The sequence below is a fragment of the Salvelinus sp. IW2-2015 genome, unplaced genomic scaffold (assembly GCF_002910315.2).
Source record: "Salvelinus sp. IW2-2015 unplaced genomic scaffold, ASM291031v2 Un_scaffold1765, whole genome shotgun sequence".
Classification (NCBI taxonomy): Eukaryota; Metazoa; Chordata; class Actinopteri; order Salmoniformes; family Salmonidae; genus Salvelinus; species Salvelinus sp. IW2-2015.
Window position 1 is genome coordinate 165,019 of NW_019943143.1, and position 7,949 is coordinate 172,967.

The window sequence follows — 7,949 nt, forward strand, 5'->3', positions numbered from 1 at the left end:
TAAGTAGGTAGAAGCCACGATACCGCCCTTTAAAAAAGAAAATTAGAAAGGGGTCTGCTTGGGTGGATATTCACGGCAGGAGCGTCTGTGGTGAATATTTTATAGAACGCGGAAGAACGCTGGCCTGATTGTGCGGGGTTCAACTGCAAAATAAATCTGTGGATAAAAACGCTCCGTCTAGCTAAACGGGGTTTGAAAATCGGTAGGTCACGCCACAATATTGCTCTAATATGGAATAGAGATCAGTATTGGGTGGGTGAATAGGATATGAAGACAGGCTGGCCCGATTAGGTAGTAGTCTCGTCATATCGTAAAAATCCCATAAGTATAATTCCGGTTTATGTTGAGGAAGTGGATTAAATTAGTAGGAAAAACTATGGGTCGTTTTAGGTAAACGAATGGATGAGAATTCTTGTGATGATGACAATTGGGAGTCCTGACCAACACTAAAACAAGCAAAACACACAAGAACTATGGTCAGAACGTGACACTTCTGGTGTTTAGAAATTGCTCCCAAGGATGAGCCAGACTTGTGGAGGTTTGCAATATTTCTTCTGAGGTCTTGGCTGATTTATTTTGATTTTCCCATGATGTCAAGCAAAGAGGCACTGAGTTTGAAGGTAGGCCTTGAAATACATCCACAGGTACACCTCCAATTGACTCAAATTGTCAATTAGCCTATTAGTTTATCAGAAGCTTCTAAAGCCATGACATAATTTTCTGGAATTTTCCAAGCTGTTTAAAGGCAGTCAACTTAGTATGTAAACTTCTGACCCACTGGAATTGTGATACAGTAAAATAATCTGTCAGTAAACATTTGATGGAAAAATTACTTGTGTTATGCACAAAGTAGATGTCCTAACCGACTTGCAAAACTATAGTTTTGTGGAGTGGTTGAAAAACTAGTTTTAATGACTTCAACCTAAGTATATGGAAACTTCCGACTTCAACCGTACATATACAATAAATAATGCAATAATGCAACATGACTAAATAAATAATCAGCTGTTTGATCAAGCAAATGGATTCATCCCTTTTATTTATAGGAAATGATTTGTGTATTTTACTAGGACAAGAAACAAAATCCAACAGTTTTCTAATGAACATTTCCTCAAAATATCAAAAGGATTTGCTAGATCCTTCACTACTAGAGGAATACTTTATTGCCCATTTGTGGAAACAGAACTTATTGGATCGTCACATCATTTTACTCTGTCCCCAACCCCCCTGAAACACATGTACATGTCCACTGACATGCTAGAAGAACGTAGGATCAGCGACACAGCAGCATCCCTGATTTGACTATACTACAGTGCTTTACAGTACTATGACAGTAAAATACATTTAACGGAAATACATAAGAATTTACAGAAATAAAATGCAATACAAACGATTATGTTGATGATAAAACAAATGTACAGTATAAGCATTCAGTTCTGGCAGCAGGTCTGGCAGCTCACATTCTGACAGATATTCCTGTCAGTCCTGGGATTCAAACCAGTAACCCTGCCCTGCTGCTGTACCATCTAAAGTCATAATTGGTACCAGTTTAGGTTCAGATTRCTGATCTCCTTGGTCCTAATCCCTATATGATAGGGCATAACAGTGGTTGGAACAGAACATAGCCACAGGAAGTAGGGGTGCTGAGGGTGATGCACCCRCTGAAAAATCTGAATTAATAACAAATATTAATATGTTTGGGAAACTTTTTTTCTCACAAAAGTAGCACACTGGGCCTTTACTAGTCTTGCATTAGCGGACCAATGTAGCCTTCTGTAGTGTGGGCATAGGATTTTTTCCCCCACAGCTATGGAACAGAATGAACAGTACTGATATTAACACATTAACCTCCTTGCTAACTGTGCTGTGCCTGTTGTAAACAACAGAAAAGGGAGGGCTGTAGAGAAGTTGATGAAAGTGATCAAGTGGGGAGCACACAAATTAAAAGCCTTATTTCGTGACTCCTTATAGGCTTTTAAGCAAACACATAATATTTAAACACATGAGAGCACAGCTAACATGAAACAAAAATCCACTAAACTTGCTATGATACATATATCATGAAGGATACTCATTGCACTTTCAACACAGGAGAGTTTAACAATTGCTAAGTGAGAGAAAATGGTTATGGGAATAAAATACAACTGGCTTACAAATGGAGACAAACCTGTCATAAGCCATCACTGCCAGAATAAGTAAGCACTCATTACATATACATTGCAGAAAAAACCTGCAATATACAACCTTCGTGAGAGATTCCCTTTATTTCTGCCTCATGGCAAAATGTGTAGAACTGCAGGAAATGAACTTGAAAATGCAACAACATTAAAAAAATTCAAGATGACAAATATTTTAGGAAGATGGTCAGGGACACAGTGTCCTGAAGTTAGGTGGGCCAAGAGTCCAGATCTGGCAGAATGGATCTTCCCAAAGATCCCACTCAGCATCTGTTTGAGCATAGTCGGAAGGTAGGGAGGACAGCTCCCCTTGCTGCTCTGTAGTTATGCAGTTAACTAGCTAATGTGACACAAAACATTCTCTGTTAGAATACATTATAAACTTTTTTAAATCATCTTTGGGCAACAGAGAAATTATGCCAAAATGACACGTGTACAGTATTTGTACTGTCAATTATAGCAACTGAAGTAAGAAAACACATAATTCACCATTACAAAAAGGAACTATCAGGTTATATTTCAGGGTTAAGGCCTAGTACCTTTTTACAAGCCTGCCTGATTGTAACCATCCTAACACCATACATAATAGGATTGAAAATTGGTGGACATATCAGAAAATAAACAAATAAAATAGAGCGAAGTATAGGTGGAAGATGAGCAGTTTCATATCTGCTTTGTATAATCACAAATAACCAACCAAAGGAGAAGTTCAGCATAGAGGCTATATGTGGCGTACAGGTGTTAAATGCTTTCTGTTTCGTCTCTTTTGAAGACTTTAAACATATCTGTAGAATTTTTACATATGAGTATATGGTAGGACATATAATACAAGAAATATAAAGCATAGTGACAGCAAGACCCCATATATTATTCAGCATAGTATTTGAACAGGCAAGCTTGACTACTGAGTAGTTGTCACAATACAGTCTGTCTAGAACATGGGTGTCAAACTCTGGCCCGCGGGCCAAATTTGGCCCGTGGGGTAATTATATTTGGCCCGCGAGACAATACCAAATTACTACTAGAGCTGGCCCGCCGGTATTATACAGCGCATTCACCGCTAATACTACGAATCCCATAATGCTCTGCTGTTGTTTTCGCGCGCCAATCAGGACAGGACTCAGAAACGCCCTCTCCTCTGTGACAGTAGTCATAGCAACATAGACGCTACAACTGTCAGCGCGCTATCCCTTCCCAAAAATGGCGAAAAAGAAAGGCCAGAAAAACAGGAGCTTTCTGGACAAGTGGGAGCAGAATATCTGTTTACATATGTAAAAGACAAACCTGTTTGTCTTGTTTGAGAGTCAACGTGGCTGTAAGTAAGGAGTACAACATTAGACGACACTATGAAACGAAACACCATGACAAATACAAGGACATGGACATGACTCAAAGGAGCCAGAAAGTAGAGGAGATGAAAAGAAGTTTGGTTTCACAACAGATTTTTTCAAAAAAGCCACATCACAAAGTGAGGCTGCTGTAAAGGCTAGTTTATATAGTGGCAGAGAGATCGCAAAACAGCCCGGCCCTTTAATGAGGGAGAGTTCGTGAAAAAGTGCATGATGAAAGTTTGTGACCTCGTATGCCCAGAGAAAAGCAAGCATTTTCAAACGTGAGCTGAGCAGGAACACAGTAGCTGATCGCACATGTGATCTTGCCACCAATCTGTATGACCAGACTGATGGAAAGAGGAAAATATTTCGTTGCGTCTCCCTCGCTTGTGGATGAGAGCTGCGACGCATCTGGAAAAGTTTATTTGGTATTTAAATCAGAAGGCTGCAAATGAAAAGAGGCATACGATTTTTTATTTAAATTTTATTTATTTAATAAATGAATGCCATTGATGTGTTTTTTCATTTGAAATTCGATTTTGCATGTCTCCACTATTAAATTATATATTGTATGGTAATAAAGCGATGCTTGTTCATATTCAATGTTAAAGCAAAACTTGTTTGGGTCCATATTAAAAGGTTCATTTGTTCAATGTTGGCCCGCGACTTTGTTCAGGTTTTACATTTTGGCCCACTGGTGATTTGAGTTTGACACCCCTGGTCTAGAACGTTACCACAAAATTGCAGTCGCAACTCAGGGAGATAATTAATGGCGTTGAGGAAAAAGAAGACAACCAGGAGAGTAGAATTAAGCCACAAAATAGTTTAGGTGTCATAATATTGTTAAATCGTAGAGGATAACAAATAGAAATGTACCTGTCATAGGACATAACTGCTAAATTATAAAATTCTGTTAGAGTATATGTGTAAAACACATAAATCTGTAGACAACAATAAAGAAGGGAAATATCATGTGTGTCAGAGAGTATGTAAAACATGAGAGCAGGAAACAAACCAGTGCTCCCATACAACTGATTAAGAAACAAAGCACAAATAAACAGATACATGGGTTCATGAAGGCTTCTTTCAATGCAGATAACTCCAATAAGCAAAGCATTGCAAGAATAATGACAAAATATATTACAGTTACTAGAGCAAAGTAGAAATACTTCATTTTGTCCGATATCACCGTATGCAGCAAGCCTGAAGACCTTATAGTGAGTAGAGTTTTCCATGGTCCTGGGATTGTTAAATGTTTGAAGAAGAGTAGCCAAGCTCTCTGATATGGTAGCTTTAAATATTTATATTTAATTCATGAAATTACAAAGAAGCGACAACCTAAATTGATAATCCTTGACTTGTTGATTCAGTGATAGATTTGCACATATCTATACTCACCAACATGGAAGGCGTTTACATTCTCCTCATAACATAATTCATAGCCTAAATCAAACATATTATACTGTTCCTAGGCCGTCATTGTAAATATGAATTTTGTTCTTAACTGATGTGCCTCGTTAAAATAAAGGTTAAATGTAAAAATGTATCCATCACTCATGTTACTTATTACATTTAAATGGGAAATATAATAAATTGATTACATGTAAAGCATGTTAAATCCAAAATGTTCACAGACCATTTCTAAACCATGATGAACTGCTTAAACTACGCTCCTCGCTTGATTCTTATACTTGTGAGAGAAAAAATAAAAAACGCCTACCATGGTGTGATATGCAAATAGTCATCAACACCTGGGGAAAATTAACAAAAAACCATATAGAGAGAAACAGATACCATTTTCTATGACAGGCCCTCCATGGTGTTCAAAGCCTTTCTTAAATTCTATAGACATACAGTAATTCATAAACAATGGTAGATTAAACGGAGCATGTCTAGCCCATATGAAATGGCTAGCTTGTCGGGGGTACACTCTGGAGTTCAATCGGTGACGTCACTCGCTCTGAGACCGAGATGTACAGTAGTTGTTTCTCTTGCTCTGCAAAGAAAGTGGCTTTTGTGGTCTGACAGGTAATGATGCTTTGCGGGTGATGATTGTTGATGTGTTTAGAGAGTCACTCGTTCAAGCTCAGGTTGGGGAAAGGTGAGGGACGGAAGCAACACTGTTACAGCACACATGGTCAGAGTGACATTCTTAAAAACCTCTACAGGATTGATGCTAATGTGATTAGCATGAGGTTGTAGGTAACAAGAACATTTCCCAGGGCATTGACATATCTGATATTGGCAGAAAGCTTCCATTCTTGTTAATTTAACTGCACTGTCCAATTTACAGTAGCTATTACAGTGAAATAATACCATGCTATTGTTTGAGGAGAGTGCACAGTTATGAACTTGAAAATGTATTAATAAACCAATTAGGCACATTTGGGCAGCCTTGATACAACATTTTGAACCGAAATATAATGGTTCATTGGATCAGTCTAAAACTTTGCACATATACTGCTGCCATCTAGTGGCCAAAATCTAAATTGTGCCTGGGCTGGAATAATAAATGATGGCCTTTCTCTTGTATTTCAAAAATGATATATATATATTGCTTTGTATTATATTTTACCAGATCTAATGTGTTATATTCTCCTACATTAATTTAACATTTCCACACACTTAAGTCTTTCCTTTAAAATGGTTTAAAGAATATGCATATCCTTGCTTCAGGTCCTGAGCTACAGGCAGTTCGATTTTGGTATGTCATTTTAGGCTACATTTTTAAAAAGGATCCAATCCTTAAGGGGTTTTTAAATAACGAGAGTAGTTTGGTAGGATATTACTTGCAGCACATCAGAAGAATACACATCCTTAATGTTATGTTATTGAACTGGCTGTGTTAGTGCCCTATGATCCTGTTAAAACAATGTATGTGTGGGTACCAGTGGATGCTGGTTGGGGGAGCTATAGGGGGTAGTATTCTTTGTTTTCTTTATTATTTTAGTTAGGTCAGGGTGTGACATGGGGAATGTTTGTGTTTTGTCTCGTTTTGGGTGGTTATATGGTAAAGGGGGTGTTGGGTTTAGTGTATGGGTTTGTGTTGAGTGAATGTTTCTAGATATGTCTATGGTTGCCTGAGTGGTTCTCAATCAGAGACAGATGTCTTTCATTTGTCTCTGATTGGGAGCCATATTTAAGGCAGCCATAGGCATCATGCGTTTGTGGGTAATTGTCTATGTTCTATGTTGCATGTGTGCACTTAGTCCTTATAGCTTCACGTTCGTCTGTCGGTTGTTTTGTTCATTTTGTAAGTATTTGTTTTTTTTCCTTCATTAAAAGAAGATGTATTTTTCACGCGCTGCGCCTTGGTCCTCTCTCTCTCTTATCAAGACGATCGTAAATTGAACGGAGGTAAACATGTGGTTTCCATATGTTTAATGTGTTTGATACCGTTCCAATTAATCCATTCCAGCCATTACAATGAGCCTGTCCTCCTACAGCTCTTCCCAATAGCCTCCACTGGTGGGGACCTCTAGGCTGGTACTCTACAATGTAGAAGAAGAATGTGACATCACCAATGGGCTGGGTAGGCAATGTTATCAGATCTATTATTAACGTTTTAACCCAAATTCCACCAAAATGTTTCCTGCCCCATTAGAGGAAATAATACACTAGACCACGTGTATACAAACATTCCGGAGGCTTACAAAGCCATTCCGATCCCCCACCTGGGACAGTCTGATCACCTTTCACTGTTCCTACTCCCCAAGTATTTACCCCTCATTAAACACGTGAAACCATCAGTGAGGACAGTCAAAGTGTGGTCAGAGGGGTCAGACTCATTACTACAGCACCAGTTTCAACATACAGACRGGAGATTGTTTGCCTCTCAGGCCACACTTGACTCCCATACGGACATTGAAACATATGCTTCTTCCGTTCTGGATTACATCAACATCTGCATCAACAATGTCACCACCCATAAACGAATAAAGACCTTCCCCAACCAGAAGCCTTGTATAAACAGAGAGGTAAAGACACGCAATGCTGCTTTCAGATCTGGCGATGCGGAAGCCTACAGCTCATCCAGGGCCAACCTGAAAAAGGGCCTCAAGATGGCTAAACATGACCACAAACTGCGGATTGAGGAGCACTTCAACAACAACTCCGACCCTCAACGCATGTGGCAGGGCATCCAAGCCATCACAGACTACCGGCCAAAAAACCTAGACTTTACAAGTCCAAAGTCCAGTTACAGAGAGAGGGGCTGATCCCAGGGTCATGGAGTTTGATGACCAACCTAGCATTCAGTACGGTCATTCCCTCTAGGTTGGTCATCAAACTCCATGACCCAGGGATCAGCCCCTCTCTCTGTAACTGGACTTTGGACTTCCTAACCAACAGACCCCAGTCTGTCAGGTTAGATAACTTCACCTCCTTAAACCCTGAAACCTGAACACCGTGTGCCACAAGGGCTGCGTGCTGTTTCCCCTCC

The 7,949-nt window shown here is 39.3% G+C and overlaps 1 pseudogene; it reads right to left on the bottom strand.

Moving 5' to 3' along the window:
• LOC112071909 (olfactory receptor 11A1-like) overlaps positions 1 to 4,743 on the bottom strand; it is a 6,033-nt pseudogene extending 1,290 nt beyond the window's left edge.
• Positions 4,744 to 7,949: the final 3,206 nt, after the last annotated feature.